This window comes from Triticum aestivum, chromosome 7D (genome assembly GCF_018294505.1).
Source record: "Triticum aestivum cultivar Chinese Spring chromosome 7D, IWGSC CS RefSeq v2.1, whole genome shotgun sequence".
Taxonomy (NCBI): domain Eukaryota; kingdom Viridiplantae; phylum Streptophyta; class Magnoliopsida; order Poales; family Poaceae; genus Triticum; species Triticum aestivum.
The window spans coordinates 42,837,877-42,863,550 of record NC_057814.1 but is presented as its reverse complement, the minus strand read 5'-3'; the positions used below and the strand labels follow the sequence as shown (position 1 = coordinate 42,863,550).

At 49.3% G+C, this 25,674-nt stretch overlaps 1 pseudogene; it reads left to right on the top strand.

Annotated features, from left to right (window-relative positions):
- LOC123170730 (uncharacterized) lies at positions 1-25,674 on the top strand (annotated as a pseudogene).

Sequence of the window (25,674 nt, the reverse complement as noted above, 5' to 3'; positions counted from 1 at the left end):
CAGGAGCAGGCGCAACAACAAGCAACTAGGAGGACGGAGACGGACGACACGACCATGGCGGCGCCGCAGCCGCAGAAGACGGCGTCGACGCTCAGGTTGGCGATCGCCCGTGGCGCGCACCAGCTCGACATCATCGGGTATAGCACGTGGCGCATGCTCGGTGCCCACAACACAGTTAGGTCCCGCAGCTTTGACGCCGGCGGCTTCGCCTGGGCCCTGGTCTGCTACTTCGTGTCAAATACCACGACAACGCGAGGCGTCACCCTGGCGTCCATAGCCCTGGCCCTGGAGCTGTTGAGGAACGAGACCGACGAGGCGGTCGTCGCCACGGCCAGCATCAGGATTGACGAACCCACCGGCGCCGGCCGCTGGCCCGCAGCCGAGTGGCACAGCGCCGAGCCCCACGTCTTTCCGGCATGGTCCATGAGTGCCGTCGCCTGGGAGCTTGCCGTCCCCGACGCGTTCGTGCAGCACAAGAAGCGCTACGTCATGGACGACTGCCTCACCGTGCACTGCTCCGTCGAGGTCCTCAAGGAGGAGTCCGCGGACGGGGCCACAAGGAAGTACATGGTCGGCATGCCCCCTCCGCCGAGCCTCTCCCACGACATCCACAGGCTACGGCAGGACATGTGGTGGCCTGATGTCACGTTCACCGTCGACGACGCCAAGGTCCAGGCGCACAAGCTCGTGCTCGCCGCCCGGTCACGGGTCTTTGACGCCCAGTTCTTCTACGGCGACAGAGTGAATTGCAAAAAACCATCACATTTGAAGTTGAAGCATCCAATTGCCACCACATTTCTAGCGCGTCCCAAAAATCCACCACTTTACTTGTAAATTTTCTCAATAAAAATAAATGACCGGTTTGCTGCAGTTAACACGATTTCTGACAGGGCTGGCCCACCCGTCAGGTGCCACGTGGGCGAGGCCAGACGGCGAGTGGGTTGACGGCCGTTAGGGCTGTCGGTACAAAACAGAGCCCCCACTCCCCGCCGCTCACACTCCACTCCACTCGCTCACTCTCTCACTCTCACTCCTCTGCTCTGTCCCCTGTTGCTGCCGCCGGAGTTCTTTGCCGCTGCCGGAGGCACGGTTCCCTTCCCGCCATAGAAGATGCCGTCATGGATGGAGAGGAGAGCAGCGAGGAGGAGGAGCTGGTCGGCATGGATCTGGAGCAGCACTGGGTAAGATATCTGCTTTGCACCTAGGGTTAGGGTTAGTGTTCAAGTGTTCTTCGATTTGAGACCATGTTTGGAGCAGTTGCTATCTTTTCTGCGGTTCACTAGTGTGCTACAATGCAGGCGAACCCTGGCACCACTATAGATGCATCCTTCTGTGGTAGAGCTGCAGATGCAAGCATCACATGTAGACTGCACTTGGCCCCATGCATGAAATATGTTGCATTTGAAGGAAAGGACATTGTGAGGAGGTTCTATGGATGTGTTGTTCCTCAGGTCAGTGTTTCCAACGAGGGTTTGTGTTAGTGGTAGTTAGTCTGCAGATTGTTGTAATTGCTGTAAGTAAATTCAGTTAATTTGGACTGTCTGCAGTTGCAAGAATCAAATGTAAGTTAGTCTGCAGTAAATTTGCAGTGTCTGCAGTAAATTTGGTAGTTAGTATGCAGTAAATTTGGACTGTCTGCAGTTGCTGTCAGTAAATTCAGTTAATTGTGTTAGTGGTAGTTAGTCTGCAGTGAATTCAGTAAATTCAGTCAATTTGGACTGTCTGCAGTTGATGAAACATGTTTTTAACAGTGATTTTGCAAGCATCAGTTTCTGTCAGTAAATTAAGTAAATGAAACATGTTTAGGACATTGATTTGAACTTGAAGTTTCCTGAATGTCTATTGTATCTGCAAGTATGACTGAATCACTAGATATCTCATCTATTTTCTTTTTGAAGTTAGCATATTTCTGTTCTGAAAAAGTCGAGGTATTTCGAATCGTTTGTTGACACGGACAAAAGTTTAGATCAGGGAATACCCTAGGTTTCGGCTTTTTCCAGGCCCAGCCCACCAGGGATTTCCAAATCGTTAGCGGCGGGTTGTAATACTTGATGCAGGATGGTATTGACTATGGAGTTGCTCAGTGGGTTGATGCCCCATGGCCTTCTATTCTGCAAAGATGTTTGGAGAAGATATGGGAGATGTTTCATGAGGAGAATCATGGCAGAATGATTGACCATGAGAAGTATAAGAAAGAGTTGGGCAAGGTGAACAAGCAATTGGATAGACTTGGGGATCAGTTCAGTCAGCTGGTTGAGGATGTCACCAAGATGTTTGATTGGGCAGATAAGAACAACAGGGTCATGAGTGATGAAGAGTTCAAGCAGAAGCAGATGGATGTGGACAAGGACATGGAGAAGCTAGCTATCAGCAAGGAGAAGCAGAGTGCTGACTTTGGCAAGATGAAGGAGATGGAGAAGCTGGCTCAGGAGCTGAAGGAGATGAAGTGCATTCTTAGGTCTCAGGGGGAGATCATTAGGAACACAAGGAAGGAGAGGGATGAGATGAAGAAAGAGAGGGACTGGCTGGTAGAGGAGAAGAAGAAGCTGGAGTTTCTGGTGGGTGATCTTATGAAAGCTGGTCATGGCAACAAGGACAAGCTTGCCAAGATCAAGTCAATCCTTGATGAGTGAACAATGATGTTCATCACCTCAGTTATGTTAAGCTAATATGTGGCCTTGGAACAATATAGCTGGCCTTGGGGTTGTATATTTTGGGAATCCCCTAGTTATGTAATGACTGTAATGATTATCTACAAAACTACCTCCAGTTAAGTTATGTAATGTATGTAATGACTAGCTGCAAAACTACCCCAGTTATGTAATCTTGTTAGCTTTCTATAGTAAGAGCTATGATATTATGAATCTGCCACCTAAAACTATCATTTAGGCTTTAGGGTGGCTTGGGCTCTACAAAACCACCCAAAACTATCATTTAGGCTTTTGAGTGGCTTGGGCTCGACAAAGCCACCTAAAACTATCATTTAGGCTTTAGGGTGGCTTGGGCTCGACAAAACCACCCAAACCACCATTTAATCTTCAAGGTGGCTTGGCCTCGACAAAGCCACCTAAACCTATCATTTAGGCTTTAGAGTGGCTTGGGCTCGACAAAACCACCAAAACCACCATTTAATCTTCAAGGTGGCTTGGCCTCGACAAAGCCACCTAAACCTATCATTTAGGCTTTAGAGTGGCTTGGACTCGACAAAACCACCCAAACCACCATTTAATCTTCAAGGTGGCTTGGGCTCGAAAAAGCCAGCTAAAACTATCATTTAGGCTTTTGAGTGGCTTGGGCTCGACAAAACTACCTAAAACTATCATTAGGCTTTTGAGTGGCTTGGGCTCTACAAAGCCAGCTAAAACTATCATTTAGGCTTTTGAGTGGCTTGGGCTCGACAAAACCACCTAAAACTATCATTAGGCTTTTGAGTGGCTTGGGCTCGACAAAACCACCTAAAATATCATTTAGGCTTTAGGGTGACTTGGGCTCGACAAAACCACCCAAACCACCATTTAATCTTCAAGGTGGCTCGGGCTCGACAAAGCCACCTAAACCTATCATTTAGGCTTTAGAGTGGCTTGGGCTCGACAAAACCACCCAAACCACCATTAAATCTTCAAGGTGGCTTCAGCTCGACAAAGCCACCTAAAACTATCATTCAGGCTTTTGAGTGGCTTGGGCTTGACAAAACCACCTAAAACTATCATTTAGGCTTTTGAGTGGCTTGGGCTCGACAAAGCCACCTAAAACTATCATTTAGTCTTCAAGGTGGCTTTGGCTCGACAAAGCCACTAAACCTATCATTTAGGCTTTAGGGTGGCTCGGGCTCGACAAAACCACCACTCCAAACTAACCATCAAATGCCAAAATCTTTTAGAATAGAAAAAGCATCAAATCAAACAAGTAAATTGTTGATGACACAAACATGTTCTCAACCATAAAAGTTCTCATCCATAACAGTTCTCAAACTTAGCATGGTAACACAAGCAAGTTCTCAAGCTAAATACTGATTACACATAGCAGTTCTCAGGCATAGTTTCTGAAATTTAGAAATACTTAAGGCAGGCAGTTCAAAAGACAACAGCCAAATTGTGCTTTGACTAGTTGCCACTGGCATAAAAGTAACCCCTCATCCTGGTGCTCTGGAACCTCTTCCTTTTAGACCCTACTGTTGCTCCCTCCGTTGTAGTTGCAGCCCTAGGTGCCACGTAGGGCCTTCCACCTCTCCTGCTGGCTGCATTGCTTGAACTTGAAGCTCTTGTGGCAGCCTGGGAAGAAGTAGTAGAAGCATCACTGGTGATGATTGCCCTTCTAGAAGCAGCAGTTGTTCTTCTTGGCCTTGTAGAAGCAGCAGGTTGGGCAGGACCAGTAGAAGCAGCAGTTGATTTTCTTCCCCTTGTAGATGTAGCAGGCTGGGAATGACCAGTAGAAGTTGTTCTTCTAACCCTAGTAGTTGCAGCAGGTGGTGCACTGGTTGCAGGCTGTGCAGTAGCAGTAGAACTTCCCCCAGCTCCATGGTAGTGAGTTCTGGTTGTCTAAGAAAGCACACATCATAGCCCAACAATTAGGATGAATCAAATGATTAAAACAATGAAAACTGGTGAGGCTAGTTGTTTGTGCCAATTTCATGGTAATAAGTTGAAAACAATGACAACAGTGTGCATATTCCATACCTTGTGCTTGTCCTTTCTTGCCTGCAGATGAGGCTTCAGGGGCTGAGGGCAGTAGGTGTACCTATGTTTCTGCATCTTGAAGTTGCTACAGGTGATAGTTGCCATCCTTGATGTATCCTTCTTTGTTGGGACCTCAAATTGCCCCTTCCTCCTAGTTGTTTGCTTTCTGCCCTTCTTCTCTTTGAACACTGGTGGATCTATGTCAGCAGTTGGTGTCCTAGGCCAACAGTCAGGCCCTGGTACAGGGTAGATAATGTGCTTGTATGTTTCCTTATACAATGGTTTTTTGAAGAACTCATGCACATAGTCTTCTGGCTGCCCCTTCACTCTTGTAATGGCAGAAACTGCATGGTTACATGGCCAACCACATAGGTCCCATTTCTTGCAGTCACAGGTCCATATCAAGGTTCACACAGTAGGTAGACTCCGCACTAGTGACTTGCCAAATACCAGGACCTGCCATGTATGCAGTGCATTGCCTTCAGTACTTCTTTGACTCCTCCAACTTCTCCATATAAGTGGGTGTTATCTCCCACTTACTCTTCTCTGTCTTCTCTTTAACTGCTTGGTACTTAACCATCAACTTAGTTCTGAATCCATCTACACAGCTCCTTATTGGCTTGTTCCTCACATCTAGTATCATCTTGTTAAATACTTCACTAAGATTGTTAACTACTAGGTCTGTCTTGCATGTGTGATCCATAGCATGCCTTGCCCAGGTCTCTTTAGGGATATCACAAAGCCACTTCCAAGAATCTTCATCCTCCTTTCTCAGTTCATTCATTGCAACCTCAAAACCATTCTTGGTGTATGAATATGCAGCATTGTCCATATGCTTCTTCAACTCCTCACTCTTGAAGCCAGCTGACTGGAAATTTGCATAGATATGTCTAAGACAATATCTTTGAGGTGAGTGTGGGAACACATCTTGAATTGCATTCAACAGCCCCTGTTTAAGTCATTATATAGATTATTAATCATATAACTTCATAATTGCAGCAAGTATTACAAAATATTAATCATATAACTTCATAATGGAAGCAAGTATTAATCATATAACTTCATAATGGCAGCAAGTATAACAAATTATTATTTCTAGAAATTCCTCATTCAATTGTGAAATGAAAAATATACCTTCTGTCTATCAGAGATGATTGTGTATGTGCCCCACTTGTTCCCCTCTCCAATGCAAGCTCTTAATTGGCTAAGAAACCAAGTCCAACTTTCCTTGTCCTCCTTATCAACAATACCAATTGCAATAGGGAATATGTTGTTATTCCCATCCCTACCAGTGGCAGCAAGTATCTGTTGCCCAGTAGAAAGCTTGATAAAGCAACCATCTAAACCTGTATTAAAGCATTGGGTAGTGAAATGAGGGCATTATTAAGTACAAGATATGGGCAATGAATTGGAGTAATTTAGAATGCATATAATACCTATAAAGGGCCTACACCCATTCAAGAAACCTTCTTTTGAAGCATTCTGACAGTAGAACATGTAGTGGAACCTAGGATTTGGGCTAGGATGGAGCTCAAGCTCTCTGGTAGTCACAATGCATCTGCTCCCAGGGTTGGTATCAAGCACAGCTTGAAGATAATCCCTAAACCTTGTGTATTGTCCCTTCATGTCACCTTCCACCACTTCAATGGCCAATGACCTTGCCCTGTAGGCCTTGGTCTTTGGCACTTCCAGCCCATACTTAGTCTTTGTTCTTTTTGAAATTGCATCAACACTAGCCCTTGGATTATCTCTCAGTTGCTGCTCACATGTTCTGGTCATCCAGTCAACTATCACTTTGGTTTTTTCTCCATGTGCACCACAAGTGTGCAACAACTTCATCTTCTTGATGTAGAATGTCTTCTCATGAGCAATTGTGGATGCAGTCATGAAAAAAGGACACCCATTGTCCCTTTCTTTGCAATGCACAATGATCCTATCCTTGCAGTTCCTATGGTACTGGAAATTTTTAAGGATTCTGATATGAAAATTCCTAAGTGCTCTTCTAAACTGATACACATCAGTGAAGCACATACTCAAGAAAAGTTGGTCATGAGCATCTGGCTTGCTCTCATCATACCAGATCCTAGTCCTGGCCCTCTTGGCTTGACTCTTCCTTCCACAAGGCAGTGGTAGACCTGACTCATCATCTGAATCACTAATGCCATAGTCCCCAGGGAAACAAGCAGAATCATCAGATGGAATGAAATCAGGAATTACCTCAATGTCAGCTTCATGGTGTGATCTTGTAGTGGGGCCTGCTTTGCCTACTTTCTTGAATGTTTGAGGAAGAGGTGTCTCAGGTTCTGTGTCTGAGTCCTCTGCCTCTGGACACATCTCTTCCACTTCTGTGTCTCCTTCAAAGTGATGCATAGGATCCTCTCTTGTTTCCTTTTCTGCTTCAGCTTCTCAATGATTTCATCTTCCTCCTCATTACCTATGTCATGCTCTTCCTCCTCAATGATTTCATCTTCCTTCTCAATGATTTCATCTTCCTCCTCACAGCAGTTCAAATCAACAAACACTTCATCATCAGAGGGGCCAACATCTTCCTGTAATTTCTCTTTGCCCTTTGCTTTCTTCAAATTCATGCTCTGTTGTGTGTTAATATATGCAGACTCTTCACCTGGCTCTACAACAGCAATAGGCACAGCATAGAGCTCTTCAACTGTGTCTTCAACAGCAATAGGGAACAATACTCCTGCCTCATCTATAGAAATAATGTTGGAATCCCCCACATTACTTATAGGCACTTGTTCCTCCACAATATTTGACCTGTTAAACTCTCCTGGATTAGGCTCATTAGCCTTAATTACAGTTATGTTGAGCACCTTCTGCTCAGCATAATAGTCTAGCATCTCTTCCACACTATCTTCACTGTCAATAACCTGCATTCCTGCTGCCCCCTTTCCTTCTTCTTTCATATAGAACATGTAGTCAGCTTCAGTATATCCCTCTTCAGTCTCTAGCAGTGCTAACATGTTAATATAAGTAATTTCTGACAGAGAAATGGTCCTCTCCAAGTTGTCTCTCCCTTGAAAATGGTACCTTATTTCCCATATCTCATCATCCAAACTACAGAAAATTGAGGAGAATTAGTGCTTGATTGATTCTGTTTTAATAATGTAACATGTTATTCAGACAAGATATTAGCACTATCTTCACTGTCAATAAGGACTAAACAAAGCATTCATGCATAAAACCATAAACCCAGAGCTGTATTTCCTACTGAAACATGTTATACAGAAAAGATATTAACTATATCAGCTACAACACTTGAGTAAACAAACAATAATCTTCAGTAAACAAAGCCCTAAAATCAAACTGCCCTAAAATCTCCTAAAATCTAACAACCCTAAAATTTCCTCAAATCTAATAGCCCATTAACAACCCTACTATAACATGATAGGTTTATATGCAATCTAACAACCCTAAAATTTCCAATGAATCCAATGAAGAGAGGGGTGGAGGGGGAAGAAATCTTACCACACGCCGCCGAACCCTGAAGCCCACGGATGGCCTTCTCCCATGCCTGAAGCCCTGATCTTGCGTGCTAGGCCCGCCGCCGCACGACGCTCTATGTCCCACTCCGGCGGCGAGGGGGGCGAAGGGGATCACTCCGGTGAAGGAGCCCGCTGCGTCGGCAAGCTACTGCTGCCGAACCAGTTGTCCACCTCCGAGAACCCATCACCATCGCCTCCAGTCCCTCCGCCGCCGCCGCTAGGTTTAGCCGCCGCCGCTAGGTTTAGCCGCCGCCGCCATCGCAAGACAGAGAGAGAGACGGGGGAAAGAGGGGAGAATGGGCCAAGCAGTCAGAGCCGTGAGCGCTTTGACCACGCGCGTGCCCTAACGGCCGTCAACCCACTCGCCGTCTGGCGTCCCCACGTGGCACCTGACGGGTGGGCCAGCCCTGTCAGAAATCGTGTGAACTGCGGCAAACTGGTCATTTGTTTTTATTGAGAAAATTTACAAGTAAAGTGGTGGATTTTTGGGACGCGCTAGAAATGTGGTGGCAATTGGATGCTTCAACTTCAAATGTGGTGGTTTTTTGCAATTCACTCGCGGCGACATGAAGGAAAAAAACATGCGGCACATAAAGATCGATGACATGAGCGCACCGACGTCCAGGGCCATGCTCCACTTACACCGACAAGCTGCCGGAACCAAAGGAAGCTGGAGCCATGGCGCGTGACCTCCTCGTGGCCGCGGATCTGTACGACCTCGATAGGATGAGGCTCATGTGTGAGAACATACTCTCTGGGAGCATTGGCATCTCCAACGTCATGTCGACGCTGATGTTGGTGCACGGCCGACACAGCTGCCGGCAACTCGAGGCCTCTTGCGTTGAGTTCATAGCGTCCGACCCGGACGTGTACGATGCTGTGCAAGCCACCGAGGAGTACAAGGAACTCGAAAAGACGTGCCCCACTTTTATTAACGAGATCATCAAGAAAGTTGCCACGCGCGCGGTGGCCGGCAACAGATCTCCGACACCTACTTCTTCCACCGGCGGTGGTGGTGGCGGTGGCAGAGGAGAGATCACGTCGAGGTATAACCCATCGGCGGTGATGATCGGCATACATGAGTTCAGGATCGAAAGCTTGAGCGCCGTGAGGAAGACTCACGGCCCTAGAGAACGCATCCGATCTGACACCTTCGAAGTGGGGGGCTACGAGTGGGCCATAGATGTGTTCCCGTCTGGATATAGAGAGGACACGGCCGAGTATATTGGCCTCCTGCTGACACCCATGACTAATGATGATGCCAATATCAAAGTCTTGTTGAGTTTCATGCTCGATGACCCCGTCTGCATGTCACCGGGGTTGCACCATAGCATTACACACGTCTATGCTGGCCGGCGTCGACAGTTGCAGTACCTTGGGTGGATAAAGTTCATCACCGTGGAATCTGCCAACTCACGCTATGTGGCGCATGATGGCTCGTTCACCGTAAGATGCCGACTTGAGGTAACCACGGCGTCCTGCACTAGCATCACCACTGCAGGAAACACCGAGATTCCTGTGCCCGTGCCCGTGCCGCCATCCAACCTGGCCTGGCACCTCGAGCAATTGTTTTTTTTTTCGAAAAGGAGGGACTCCCCGGCCTCTGCATCAGAACGATGCATACGGCCACATTAATAAATAAGTAAAAAGGTTCAACAAGATCTTAAAGTCTGGAAACAAAAAAAAATAAAGGCGAACTCACAAAGAGCCTCAACGCCGCAAAAAAAAGGCCATAGAGCCACAACCGGCTGGCAAAACAAAGATAGGTAAACTAATCGCCTATCCTATTACATGGCCGCCATCCAAACCGGTTGAAGATATCCCGCGCTACCATCTCCCACCGGACAGATCCAGTAACCAAACGCTCCCTGGCCTCCATCGGAGTGAGTAAGGACCACATACGGAGCAGCGCCGTAGCTCGGAATAAAACCTGCAAAAGATGAATAGTTGTTGTTCTGTTAAAAGTCAAATCATTTCTGCAGTTCCAAATTGCCCATAACAACGCACATACTCCTACACGAATATGTCTAGCTGTGTCGGGCTCAATCCCGTCAAGCCACGTTCCAAATAACGTACCCACCGAATTCGGAGGAGTGATGTTAAAGGCAATTTGCACGGTGCGCCACAAAACTCTTGCCAGCGGGCACTCAAAGAAGAGGTGCTTAATGGTCTCGTCCCGATCACAGAAACTACACCTAGTAGATCCTGTCCAATTGCGCTTAACCAAGTTGTCCTTTGTTAAAATGACTTGTTTATGTACAAACCACATAAACACTTTGATCTTCAAAGGAACTTTTACTTTCCAAACATATTTGGAACTAGGAATGACACTGGAGTTAATGACGTCGATGTACATCGACTTGACCGTAAATTCTCCAGACCTAGTAATTTTCCAACACAACTGATCGGGCTGATGAGCTAACTGAACCTCCATCAGTCTACTCACCAAATGGAGCCAAGCTTCCCATCGATCACCAACAAGCACCCTCCGAAACTGGATATTAAGGGGAATGGACTGCATAATCGTTGCAACTAACGCTTCACGTCGTTGAACAATACGGTACAGGGACGGGTACTGGAGGGCCAGTGGCGTATCACCAAGCCAAGTATCCTCCCAGAAACGGGTATTGTTGCCATCACCGACAATAAACTTTGTTCTATTAAAGAAGGCTGTCTTAACTCTCATAAGACCCTTCCAAAATGGCGAATCAGTTGGCCTCACTGTCACCTGAGACAAAGTTTTGGACTGCAGATACTTGTTACGGAGAATCTGCGCCCAAGTTGCGTCAGTCTCAACAGATAACTTATACAGCCACTTACTGAGAAGGCATCTGTTCTTGACCTCAAGATTCTCAATACCCAGACCCCCTTGGTCCTTTGGTCTACAGATTACATCCCACTTGGCTAGTCGGTACTTTCTCTTTAGTTCATCACTCTGCCAAAAAAATCTTGATCGGTAGAAGTCCAGCCTTTTCCTAACCCCAACTGGAACTTCAAAGAAAGATAGTAGGAACATCGGCATACTCGTGAGCACCGAATTGATAAGGATCAATCGGCCTCCATAAGACATAAGTTTGCCCTTCCAGCAACTAAGTTTCTTCTCAAACCGATCCTCGATGCATTTCCACTCTTTGTTTGAGAGCTTGCGATGGTGAATGGGTATACCAAGGTAAGTAAAAGGTAAGGCCCCTAATTCACATCCAAACAATTGCCTATAAGCCTCTTGTTCCTCCTTGGCTCTACCAAAGCAGAACAGCTCGCTTTTATGAAAGTTAATCTTTAATCCTGACAATTGTTCGAATAAGCATAGCAGCAGCTTCATATTTCTCGCCTTTGCCAAGTCATGCTCCATGAAGATAATTGTATCATCAGCGTACTGTAAAATGGATATACCCCCATCGACTAGGTGGGGCACCAAGCCACCCACCTGGCCGGTCTCCTTTGCCCTACCTATGAGAATTGCCAACATGTCAACCACAATATTGAACAAAATAGGGGACATTGGATCACCTTGCCTCAGACCTTTGTGTGTCTGGAAATAATGACCTATATCGTCATTCACTTTAATTCCAACACTCCCTTTTTGCGTGAAGGATTCTACCTGGCGCCGCCAAGCTTCATCAAAACCCTTCATGCGTAAAGCCTGTTGCAGGAAGGGCCATTTGACCTTGTCGTACGCTTTCTCGAAATCCACTTTGAAAACAACCCCATCCAACTTTTTCGTGTGGATCTCATGGAGCGTTTCATGAAGGACCACAACCCCTTCAAGGATGTTCCTGTCCGGCATGAAAGCAGATTGGGTAGGCTGCACCACAGCATGCGCAATCTGTGTGAGCCTATTAGTCCCGACCTTGGTAAAGATTTTGAAACTTACATTAAGAAGACAGATGGGCCTGAATTGCTCAATTCTCACAGCCTCTGTTTTCTTAGGAAGAAGGGTTATCGTTCCAAAATTCAGCTGAAAAAGCTGAAGCTGCCCAGAAAAGAGATCATTGAACATAGGCAACAGATCCCCTTTAATAATATGCCAGCACTTCTTATAAAACTCGGCAGGAAAACCATCGGGTCCCGGCGCCTTGTTATTTTTCATTTGCGAAATGGCCTCAAAAACCTCTTTCTCAGAAAAAGGAGCCGCAAGAATATCATTCTCCACCTCAGTGAGTTGAGGAACATCCTCAACCCGGGACTCATCCAGAGACACATAGTTATCCTCTGGAGGACCAAATAACTGCTTGTAATACTCTGTAATATACAACTTTAGGTTTTCCTGTCCTAAGATTGCTCCTTCATCTTGCTCAAGCTGAAAGATCCTCTTCTTTCTATGTTTACCATTAGCAATCATATGAAAGAATTGGGTGTTCGCATCCCCCTGGACTACTCGCCGGACCTTGGCCCGCGACGCCCACTTCAATTCCTCTTCTCGAAGAAGTTCTTTCAGCCTCATCTCCGCGTCAAGCTTGGCATGAAGCTCCGCGGCCGGCAGCACCGTGGTTTCTGCTTTTACATCTAGGGACTGAATAAGGGAAAGGAGCCTTTCCTTTTCGACCTTATAAATCCCGCTAAGATGCTTAGCCCACCCACGCAGAAAACTTCGCAAATGTCTAATCTTATTCTGCCAGCGCTGAAGCGCAGTCTTCCCTCCTGCATCCTTAGCCCATTCTCTGGCTATGAGATCAAAGAAACCTTCTCGCTCAAACCAAGCCAGCTCAAAGGAGAAAGAGTTTTTGTTACCCAGATGGGTGGCCTCACCAGAGTCCACGAGTAACGGTGTGTGATCAGAAATTCCACGTGACAAAGCCTGAACTGTGACTAGCGGAAACTTCTGTTCCCAATCAACAGAAGCCAACACTCGATCCAACTTCTCATATGTCGGATTTGGCAGCGCATTAGCCCATGTGAATTTTCTACCCGAGAGCTCAATTTCTCTCAGGTCAAGACTTTCAATGATGGTATTAAACATGAACGACCATCTGCCGTCAAAATTATCATTATTCTTATCCTCACGCCTCCTAATGATATTGAAATCACCCCCCACCAGGATAGGGAGCTGCTCGGACCCGCAGATCCTAACAAGATCAGCCAAAAACTCGGGCTTGAGTTCGGGCTGTGCAGCACCATATACCGCAACCAAAGCCCAATTAAACCCATCATCCTTCGAACGCACCCGAAACTTGACTGCAAAATCACCCATAACCACACTTCGAACCTCAAGCGCATCGCATCGAACGCCGAGTAAGATCCCACCCGATCTTCCTCTCGGAGGCAAGCAATGCCAGTCAAAATCAATACCTCCTGACAACGTATTTAGAAATTGAGGCGCAAAATTATCTCTACCTATCTCCGATAGAGCGATAAAGTCTAATCGATGCTCGACAGACGCCTCAGCAAGAAACCGTCTTTTAGCCAAGTCCTTTAGACCTCTGCTATTCCAAAAGATGCCTTTCATAGATCATCATGGAATTTTTTAGCAGTGCGCATCCTAGCACTCCTACGCACTGCGGACACCGGGTACACCTTCCGTTTCCACTTGCGTTTAGAGACATTTTGACTCTGCAACCGGTCGTCACAACCAGTCTCAGAAGGTCCAGCCATAACCAGCTCAGAAGAATCATCCTCTTCTTCCGCCTCAGGAATGGTGGGAATAAGATCCGCACAAAAGTTGTCAAGAGCCCTGACCCCCAACGCATCAACCTCAGAATCACTCATGGGTTTAACGGCCGCTAAATTACGAATCATCTCTAAGGCCCGCTCAGCCTCTAGATCGAGAAGATCATTAACAGAATTAGAGATCTCAGTAACATTACTACCCAGTGAAACTCCTAATTGGTTCGCATTTTCAATAATCTCATCATTAGAAAAATGCAGAATAGAATTAGAAGTATTAACCGACATACCGGTAGTGACCTCAATGTCACGGAGCTTAGCCGCCCTCATGGCGCACCGCTGCTTAATGTCGTCCACATCCGGCTGTGTCTGGAGACGGCCACTCACCCGTCGCCCCTCAGACATCGGATCCAGGATCCCACCGAACGCAATCACCTCCTCCCGGGAGATCCTGGTCGGGGTAAGGCCTCCTGCCTCACCCCAACCGCCAGGCCGGTCCGTCTGCACGGACTGGCTCTCCCCACAGGACGGCACCGGTGGCGAACGGGGGGAAGGGAGTGCAAGGGTCGCCTGCCCTAACTCCCCCCCCCAGCACCGCAGAGGCCACCAACATGGGCGCCTTAGGAGAAGGAGGCCCCGAGGCCACCTGCCCCGAGCCCCCCCCCCAAAGGCACCGACGCCACCAGCAGAGAGGAACAGGCAACGGGAGAGGAGGTATCCGTGGCCACCTGCCCCAGACCCCCTCCCAACGCAGAGAAGGACACGGGAGCCACCTGCCCCGAGTCCCCTACCTCAGCCGGAGAAGAGCGACCCGAGGCCGCCTGCCCCGGGGTCCCTCCCGACAACCCATCCACAAACACTGGCGCCACGCCCTGAGGATGGACAACGTGCTGAGCAGGAGAGAGAGTGGCCACCTGCCGACTCACCTCCACCTCTCCGCTACCCGAGATCGACGAAACCTCAGTAACCACAGGCATAGAACAGTCTAGTATCCTCAAACCCCAAAGCAGGCAACGCGAGCTCAAAAGCCTCGTCGAACTCAACCCGATCACTCCACAGCCTCGGGGGTGCAGAAGCGGGTTCGAAGGACCCAAATCTCAGTGACGTCACAGGCAGCGAGGAGGGTGGATCCGCTCCCTCCTCGGTCATCGCAGTCTCGGACCCCGGTCCCTTGGACATCGGTCGTCCAGAATCCTCGACCGGTGGCTCCATCGCTCCTGCGCTGCCGTCACCCTCGTGCATATCCACATCAGACCCGTGAGCCGCCGCAACCAAAAGGCTCTCATCCTCAAACTCAATAACCAGATCATAGATCCTGCCTCGATAAGCCCACTTAACCACTTCCGGCACATACTCAATGTTCAAAATACTAACCAAAACCCGAGCAATCCCGTGAGCTCTGGTGAACGCCATATCCACTCGCTCAGGCTTCCCAATCAAAATACCCAAGCTGGCCACAACCCGAGCATCCTGCAAAGGCTTGGATGGGGCCCCGGAGAAACGCAACCACACCTGAGTAAGCGGCGTACCCTGAGGCTCCGCTAGCTTCCACTCGTGGAACTCAAGGATGCCATCAGTTCCCGGTACATTACACATCCCAAAACTCAGCAACCTCTGTAGGTCCTCAACCGAAGGAAACTCAACTCTGAACATCTTATCAGCGAGACTGAGGAGGTCCCACTGGAAGTCCCCAGGGGCAAGCTCCCGAAGCCTCTGCACGATCTGCGTCTCAGAGACCTCCCCTCTAGCGACCTTAACAATCCCCGTAGTCATGCTCGGGGTCTCATCAGTAACCTCTCGCTCATTCGGAGACTCAAAAACCGTGAGCTCAGCACAGTAAACGCCATACATCATGACGGTGCCTGCTCTCGCAGAATCGTGCAGTCCCCAGAATCGTGTGCCGGCTTGCCGCAGGTATCACATAGCCGAGCCACACACTCCGCAATGAAGTGGCCCTTGTCGCCACAGCGATAGCAAAGCATCTTTTCCTTCTTACGCGCCCATTTGGACGCCCTATCTGACTCAGCCCTTTCCATCGTATCCGCAGACACATCAGTCATAACCTCATTCTCAGGGACCTGAACAGTAGCAAGAGCTGTCACCACCTCCATAGCGTGACCGGTCAGAACTGGCTCCTTGGCAGCCCCGCTATCTGTCCCCTGCTCGACAACAACAGGAGGGGGTGGTTGACAAGGACGGTATCGGCCTCCTCGGCCGCCCCGACCCCCCCCCCCCGATGGCCACGGTAACCACCACACGGCCGATTATCTGGACCAGACGGCCCCTCAACGAAGCCACCAGACGGACCCAAGAACGGCCTCTCAGCTGTACCGTCGCTTTGCCAAGCGTAACCTCGACCTCCACCCGTTGACGAAGAACCGCGGTGTTGTCCAGCCCCGTAGACATCGTATCCGTCATCCCCCCATTGACCCCGGGGCACAGCCACAGAGCCACCACCGTTGAACTGCGGCGGCGGAGACGGGCGAGCAACGACGTGGGGTGGAGGGGCGGGTCTGGGCAGCGGACCCGACGACACCGGCGCCTTCGGAGGAGCAGCCCCCCGGCCCGCAGCGGCCATCAAAGCCCCGCCGGCGGCCACCGGCCGAGGACCGGAAGCCGGCCCGCCCGCCCGCCGACAAGATGGGAGCCAGCGGCTTCCCGGCGGGCGCCACACCAAGACCACCTGCCCCGCGTCCCGCCACAACCTTGGGGGCGCCACTCCGCCCCGCCCAGCCCCAGGCGCCGGCGCCGGCGGCACGCCCCGGCCAATTCCTTGGCCCGGCGGCGGCGGCACAAAAGCCCTCGCAGACCCGCTAGGTGCAGGCGGCCTCTTGCCCGGAGGAGGCGCACCGCCAGGAGCGGCCATCGCGCGGAATGGAGGGATGCGGCGAGCCCTGGCCCGGCCCCGCAGAACGGCGATGCGGCACCCGACGCAGCAAAACCCTAGGTCTCGTCGTGCGCGGCGAAGGGGTGGGAGACGACGAACGTAGCGTGCATGCGCCCCCCTCAAGAGTATTGATTGGAATCGACTCCGGCTGGGCCTCATACCCACTGGAACTCGGCCCAATCATACCACACGGCCCAACATCTTGCGGCTCGACACGGCCCAGCAAAAAATTCAAACGCACCCTTCGAGCGTCTCGGATCGGGATCGCCGTGACCGGCTGCGACGCAGCCGCGGTCACCTCCGGCGCCGATCGAGAGCTCGTCCGGTGAGCAGCCTTCCGTCCCGGCGGCTGTTTAGAAGCTGCCACACCATGCTTCTTTTTCTTCCGCGTAACTCTCGTCCAACCATCCGAAGAGAAATAATCCGACAAAGTATGAGGCGGCAAACATACCTTGGGAATAGGTCCTTTCCACGGCTTGATCTTCATCGACAAGGATTTACCGTGTCCCTCCGTTTTTTGATCGAGAACCTTCTTGTCCTGGTGCCCCTTAGCCGGATCTCGTACCAAGCCCGAATCATACCGATGCATGATCGCGTTGGGCTCGGTCTCGTCAGACAAGATGTATCCGCCCCCAAACCGTCCTCCGATGTTTGGCTTAGGTACTGCACTCTCGGAGTCCGACGCGAGATCGACTAATTCAATCGACTCCTCCTCAAGCAAACTCTCCTGCACACACTCGCAAACGACAATTTGAAAATTATCAATAGCAAAACACGCACCTGCTTGGATCTGTTCATCCACATCCAAATAGCGTCCCGCGAGAATGTCATGATCTCGATCTCGAACTGTCGTCCATCTAGATGCCGCATGATAGTAGAGGAACCCATCTCTACCCGATCCAATCTGTGGTCATCGATGAAATGGATCCTTCATCTGACAGGGACCAAGTGAGGATCAACCTGAATCAGATCCGTCATCCGATCCGGCCGGCCCCCCCTGAATTGCTAGCGCCGGTGGCGGCGGAACCACGGCCTCTAGTACCGGCGGCGGTGGATCTGGAGGTGGCCGATCGGCGGTTAGACGTTCGAATCCTGGCGCGTCGGCCGGCGGTGGCGGGGCGGCCGCCGGGACGCCGCCCGGCTCCGCCTCGAGATCCATGTGTGTTCGGTTAAACAAGTTCTGCCATTGCGAGGGAGCACGGATGGGACGTGATGTTTCTAGTTGAGGAGAGCGAGATCCGAGCGCACATGCTCGTGATTGCCACACGCGCGCCGGTGCTCCATGAGGTGGTGGGATCGTCGACCGGCACGGACCATGTAAGAATCAATGGAATGAGATTCATGATTTTCAAGGTCATGCTCCACTTCATCTACACCGATGAGTTGCCTCGCGTCGACGACCTAGTGTGTTCCCTTCCGCTAGACAGAGATCCCAGGACGCCGGTGGTCGGAGAGATGCTGGCAGCGGCGTGTCGATTCCGGCTGGACAGGATGAGGCGGTTGTGCGAGAACCTGCTCGCGGAGAATATCACGACGGCGAATGCGCTGGCAACGCTGAGGCTGGCAGGGCGACTTGGTTGCACGGAGCTAGAAGGCTATTGCATCGAGTACATCTCGCTGCCACACGTTGTCGACGACGTGATGAAAACTCTCAAGACCATTGTACTATGAAACAAACATTATGAAGACGAACATGTACATGTAAATTTGTAGCACATATAGAGTGTAGACAATATTACTACGGAAGCGGTTATTCTGCACCCGAGCACAGGTGCAATCGGTATCTGGGCGGCTCGTTTTGTCATTTGGATGCGCCGCATTAAATTATAAACCAGTCAGTGGTTCGTTTTTAAATCAAGTGGGGAGGAAATACAGTAGACGGCGGGGGCATACGGGTTGCCGGTCACGGCGCGTGCAGATGCCGCTGTGACGGAAGGAGAGCAGAGCCATGTCTCGGGACTGTCATATTTTCCTGATCCGTAGCTCAGGAAATCGGTTTTCCGTTAGGCGGTGGTGCCCCGGGCTAGTAAATGAGGAATGGATCCGAGGCGGAGTGGTCTCCTACCTCTTGCTACGCCTGTTGGATCTCCATTGACGACTGCGGCCTGCTGAGCAGTAACGGGTGGCGCTAGTTGGGATGGAGTTTTGATGAAGCCCATTAGAAGGTAAACCCCCGTCCCCAACCCGCAAATCCTTGGTGCGCAGTTCATGTTTCTTTGGATTCGTGTGGAAAGGGATCTGTGTCATGGTACTAAATATGGCCGGTGCAGGACGGCTGTGGTGGAGGAGGTGAACGACAACGAGCTTCCAACTGAGCCGCTGCACTACCCCGCCGTCGCGGTATCAATTGAAGAGCTACCCCCACGGTATTCTCAATACTCTAAAATATTGTGGTATGTCAAAACTGTGGTATCATGTACCTACAACCTAAAATACCGTGGTTTTGCAATACTTTAAGTTTTGCAAAACTTTGCTACCAAACACAGCCTAATCTGTTGGCCAAGTTTGTTTCGATTGCAGTCTAATCATGCGATTTTAGGTGTATTTTAAAAAACGTGGACTGACTTGAAGATAGGGTGATTTAGTTTTGCCAAAAAAGATTTCAGTTATATACTCCCTCCGTTTCAAAATAGATGACTCAACTTTATACTAATTTTAGTACAAAGTTAGTACAAAGTTGAGTCATATATTTTGGAACGGAGGGAGTACGTTGGAACAATGAAATTCAGGAGAAATTAGAAAATTTAAAAATATTTTGTGAGCTGCTTTTTTATCATAACCTGTTCTGCTTTCCTCCTATCCAATACTGAAGTTAGTAGCACCCATCACATGCCCTAGGGAAAAAATGGATAGCAGTATTGGTTGGTTTTCTGGATCCTGGGTCCTAATATGAGCGAGTAAACAGCGTAATTTAGTTGACACTTTTTGTTACAGATTTAAATCGTGACACCAAAGAGTGTAGGATTCCACACTGTGCTGTCTGATTTGGGTGAACTTGCAATTGCATAAACTGATATGCAGACAGGGTGATCAGTATTCTAAGAGATTCCGTTTATATATTTTTCAAGTAGCAAAAATCCTGGCTAAATTAACCTAGCTGAATAGAATTTGTGAAAGGCACTACTGTGACCCCTTCCCCCTCCCCCCGCGTCGCTCCCGCGGGGGGGGGGGGGGGGGGGGGGGGGGGGGGGGAGGGGGGACCCTAGCCGCCACCGCTCCTAGTCCCCTCCCCTCCTCCACTCCCCTTGCCGCCGCCGAGCACGCTGGCGGGCAAAGCCCAGCCAGCGGCGGCGGCGGCGGCGGCGGGGCCTCTTCTCCTCCTCGAGCGGTGGTGGGCGACGCAGGACGGCCTCGTCGTTCGGGGGCGCAGTGCTTCGTGGGGCGCGGCGACGCTGATGGTTGTTGCCCCGGCGTGGTGGGCTACGTGGTGTGCCCGGCGGGATGTGCCCCTGGTGGTGGCGGTGGCGTGAGCCTGGCGGCGGCGGCGGTCCAAATCGGCTGGATCTGGGGGCTCTCCCTCGACAGTCGGCGCGGGGGCTGGCCTCGACCCGGCGTGGTCGTGGCGCTGGGAGTGGACCGCGGCAACGCGTGGCGAGCTGCTACAGTGGCGGCTGCCGATGGTGCGGTGGTCCCTCGGTGGATGGGCGCTCTGGAGGCCCTCTTTGGCGGCTGGGTGCGGACGGGCCGGCGGCCCTCGCCAGTGGACGGGTGACTGATGTTGCCCCGCGTGGAGCTGCGGGAGGCCGTGGTGGGGCGTCAGGGGTGACGTGTGGGGAGGTTGCAGGGGGGATGGGTGGTCTCTCTACCCGTCACCGGCGCAGGGGCCGCTGGTCCGGACATGCTCCGCTCCTCTTCTCCTCATTTCCCCTACCTAGCGCTTCCGAGCTTCAGATCGCTGTTCGGGGCAGTCCAGTCATCGGCGGCTCTGCTATGCTAGGGTTTTGCCGGTCGGTTCCAAGTCCGTCCATTTGTTGGTGTCTGGAGAGTCGGGATGCAGGGCGGCGGCCTTGGTGGCGGGAGCGGCGTGCTCGTGGGCGGAGCTCGCGGCTCAGGTGTGGGCTAGTCTCCATGGTCGTGTGGGCGGCATGGCGGCTGGTGCTTGTCGATTGGTGGCTGTGATGCGGCGTCTGTCTCCAGGACTGGCCGCAACCTGTTCGGAGTCGGAGTGTGTTTACCTGGGTGAATACCCTGCCTGGCATTCCTAGGCCGGCGGAGGCGTTGTCCGTGGACGTCGTGATCTTCTTGAAGGCTCCGTCGTGGTTACTCCATGGCCTCCAAGGTGCCCCGGATGAAAATCGTGATCCTCTGGATCAGGTGGTGGTGGCACTTCGGTAGCGTATCCTTCTTGAAGGCATCGCCTTGGGGCTCATAGCTAGATCGACAGCGGGTAGCTTGGTCTCTTCTCGGTGGCTTGTTCCCGTTTGAGTGCTCCCTCGACTTCCTAGTGAGGCTTAGTGTCTATCTATTGTTTACTTGGATTTGTTGTGGGAGTGTTAGCTGCTTCTTAGCATCTTTGTACCTTGCCTTGGGTGCGTGTGGTGTTGTATCACTCGTTGTAAGTTGGTTGTGGCTTTATATATAAAGCGGGGCGAAAGCCTTTTTCGATTAATTTGCGAAAACCTTGTGTGGTTCCTTCCTAGGTAGTGATGGAACTACTAGCACACAGTAGATGGTCATAAAAAGCAATACAAAAAAGTTGGTTGGTTTATTCTGCATACTGGATTCCAATATAGCACAATTCAGTTGGAAACTTTTGATTACAGACTTCAGGTGTACACATTCATGGCGGGTGTGTCTCGTAAGGAAAATAGAGACCATATGAGGTGCCAATGTCAAATGAATGTAAAGAGAAAAGCATCTTCTGGGTTGTTTTGGGAAAGGATTTCTGTTATATTATTTTCGAATAATGAAATCGTGATGAAATTAGAAAAGGTAAGTAGCTTCTGTGGAAAGCCTGATTTGCTTTTCCTCCTAACCAGTAATGAATACACTAGCACCAATCACATGATGAACAATGAAAAAAATAGCAATGTGGGTTGGTTTTATTGATACTGGTTACCGATATGAGTGATTAAATAGCACAATTTAGGTGGCAAACTTGTAATTACAAACTTAAATACTAAAACCCAAGAAATTTAGTATGGCCTGTAACGTAATCTCTTGCGTATAGATGTTTGGATTCCATAATGTTTGCCTGATTTGAGTGAGATGGAATCAGAGGACAAAAGAAAGTGTCAAACCAATGAATGTGTACATGAGAAAAACATCATCCGTGTTGTTGTTGTTTTTTCCCGAAAAGATGTTTGTGACAGTTTGAATTTTTATGAGACGCAGGGTGAGAATTGGAGCTGCTGCTCCAGGATGGACGCCCTGCCCTGGGCAGCCCAGCGCCCTTGAGAAAGCAATTCGTGGATTCGTTGACAAACCGTGTGAAAATGTAATCGTGCCTGCCCTGGGTACAAGCTTTGATACACTCGACGAGGCGTACAATTTTTACAATCTCTACTCTTGGGAGAAGGGTTCATGTCTCATAAAGAACTGCATGATAGAGATGCAGCCTTTTGCTGAAGTTAGGGATGGGCTAGGATTGGAGGACATGATAGCTGAAAATGGAGATGTCATCAATCAGCTGCTGGTGCAAATGGCAATTGCTAATGCTAGCGGAGATGCAACTATTGGGGCTTTGAACGATGATGCTAATTCAGCAAATGAGAATGGGAATAGGCTTGTTGGATTGTTGGCACCAAAGAAGCGGAAAGAGATGGGGCGCCCAACAACTAGCCGGGAGAAAGCACCATACGAGGGCCTTAGCAAACGGACAAGGTTTTGCGCTATATTTTTTTTCGAAAAGGGGGACTCTCCAGCCTCTGCATCAAAACGATGCATACGGCCATCTTATTAAACAAATAAATAGGTTCCAATAAGGTCTTAATAACTCCAAAAGATAATAAAAAAAGAGCTCACACAGAGCCAAAAAGGCTAGAAGACAAACTAGCCAAATAAAGGACGCCACAACCGGCTGGCAAAAGAGAGAGATAGGTAAACTAATTGCCTATCCTATTACATGACCGCCATCCAAACCGGTTGAAAATATCCCGAGCTACCATCTCTCAGCGGATAGATCCAGTAACCAAACGCTCCCTCGCCTCCGTCGGAGTGAGTAGCGACCAAGAACGGATCAACGCCGTGGCTCGGAAAATAACCTGCAAAAAATGAATGCGTATTGTCCTGTTAAAAACCAAATCATTTATGCAATTCCAGAGAGCCCACAACAAGGCGCAAACTCCTATGCGAATATGTCTCGCTAACTCGGGCTCTATCCTGTTAAGCCACGTTCCAAATAACGTGTTGACGGAACTCGGTGGAGTAATATTAAAAGCAATATGGACCGTCCGCCGTAAAACTTTGGCTAGCGGACAATCAAGAAAAAGGTGTTTGATCGTCTCATCCCGATCACAGAAACTACATCTAGTAGATCCTGTCCAATTACGCTTTGTCAAGTTGTCCTTGGTTAAAATAACTTGTTTATGAACAAACCACATAAACACTTTAAGTTTCAAAGGAACTTTGACAGCCCAAACATGTTTGGAACTAGGAATCGAGCTTGAATTGATAACATCAACATACATTGATTTAACTGTAAATACTCCAGACCTAGTAAGCTTCCAGCGTAATTCATCGGGTTGTTGAGAAAGCTAAACCTCCATCAGTCTACTTACTAGACGGAGCCATTCTTCCCAACGATTGCCCACTAGTGCCCTTCTGAACTGAATATTAAGGGGCACAAGAGGACAACCTGCCCGGACCGGGGTGACATTCCAAAGCCTGTCCGCAAACCAGCTAGGTAAAGATCGTGGCACCGAAGGTCACAGGATAAACAAGTGCCACAGAGTGGGTGATCTCCGGATGAACGCCATGTGATCAGTGGCTCCCGAAAGTCTGTTTTTATAAAGACTATGCTAAATGTGTGTGTGTGTGGTGGGTGGGTGGGTGGGGGGGGGGGGGGGGGGGGGGGGGGAGGTTATTCCATATGTAGAACTCATCCTGTTTCATGTTCCCCGAGTGTACGGCTAGTTGTTAGTCGTAGCAATTGCCGAAATGCCTTGTTTGGGAATAAGAGGGAAACTTATCTGCATGAATGTTTTTGACTGAATTTAAGATGGTATGCGCAATGTACGTGCGCTGATAGGATGCTGTCTTTTTTCATGAATTTTCTGACATTATGGGCTATGGCCATGCTTTCTGAATTTTGTCACAGTAAGCTATTCAAGACTGAAATTCCCAGGGATATGATATTGCATCAGGAATTTTTGTAAGCATCAGCATATGCGTACAGACTGCTATACATATTTAATAGATATTATGAGAATTAGAGTGGCCATTGCAAAACATGGCTTTATGTTGACTGAATTTGAAGTTTGGGGTAACCTGGCTATGTTTTGCCTATTTTGCGCTGGGTCATGCAGTTGAATGCTTGACACCTAGCTATGTGCAGTGTGGACAAGTTTACGCGGCTGTGAGACCGCGCGCCCAGTGCTCTGCCGATCCCATTTGAAATTCAAACTGTGAGGGCGGGGAAAGCAGGGCAGCATATACATAAGCAGCAGGGTAGTCACTCCTCCCCCTACGCATGCAGTAGTTGAGCAATTGCCCGTTCTGAGTGAAAACAAATCTGAAGGCTACAGGGCAGTTCTCGCCATGGCTCCTACGTTTCTATTTCTCTCAGAGTCTTGGCATTACAAAATGAGATCCAACTCACACAAGCTGCTGGATGAAGTCTCGTCAGATGCGGATGAATGAATCGTGGTGGAGAAGATTTGTGTCCAGCTGCGGTGGTGGGGGCGCAATAAATGACACAACACCCGACGTTGGTCCAGAATCCACGCAGTGATGGTCCAGAATCGTGGTAGCAAGCCCGTTATGCCAGACGTGGGCCACTCGAACTGTTCATTAAAACATAGGAGTATACGATAGCAATACCTTGGCCTATACACGTGGGATTGTCAATCCCGAGGTTCTCGTGCGGGTAGGATACCGATAGCATCTGTGCTCGAGCATAGAATAGCACTTTCGATATTACTACACAGTTTGTTGCTCACTATATCAGACATATGTTTATTATGACATCTTCAACACGGATCGCCAAATCGCCCGCAAATAGTCGGGCAAAATGGTCCGGACACTTGCAAGACTTAAGGGCGGGTCATCCACTAGTGTAGATTGTATCATCGCACATGGTTTAAATATCCCGTTACACCGAAATTTCAAACCGCCACCTTGCGATGTTGTGCGATAGGGGGGTCCATCACACATGCTTTTAAGAGCATCTCCAATAAAAAATATAGATATAAAAATACCTAAATTTTGCATCTACAGAGCCCAAAACACTTCTCCAACAGATCATGTAGATGCAAAAAGATTACAGCCTCCCAGAGATGTAAACTACAACACTTCGTGGTGCAAATATACATCTCCACCTACAGGAAATGTATATTGCCAGCTACGCACCAACCGCCAACTGTTGTTTCCTTTCACTTCCCTTCCTTCTTCCTCCCACCTCCCACCGCACTGCCGCCCGCCTGCCTACAGCGCACGCCGCAGTGGCCCAGTGCCAGATTCGGGCATCCGGCCTCGCCATCGCCCCCGCTACCGGTTCCGACGCTTCTCCAACAAATCACCAGAAGTCCTTTTACCTCTCATTTGAATATTCTATAAACTCCAAGGGTTTCAGATTCGGCTCAAATTCAAACAACATCAAAGTAAAAAATTATTATTATTTAATTACTTAACATTTCAAAATTTAGAATTTTAGGATGTAACAACCATATGTTCCCGTAGGGTTCACACCGTGTTACTCCCTTTGGGTCGGGTTTACAAAGTTCATTTGTTTTGTCTTATGCAAAGTTGTTTCAGTGTGACTAAGCTTATCGGGGAAAATATCAATACAGTATAAAAGATACACTTCACGTTAAATTTTCTGATATTAGTTTGATAATGCAGATGTTGA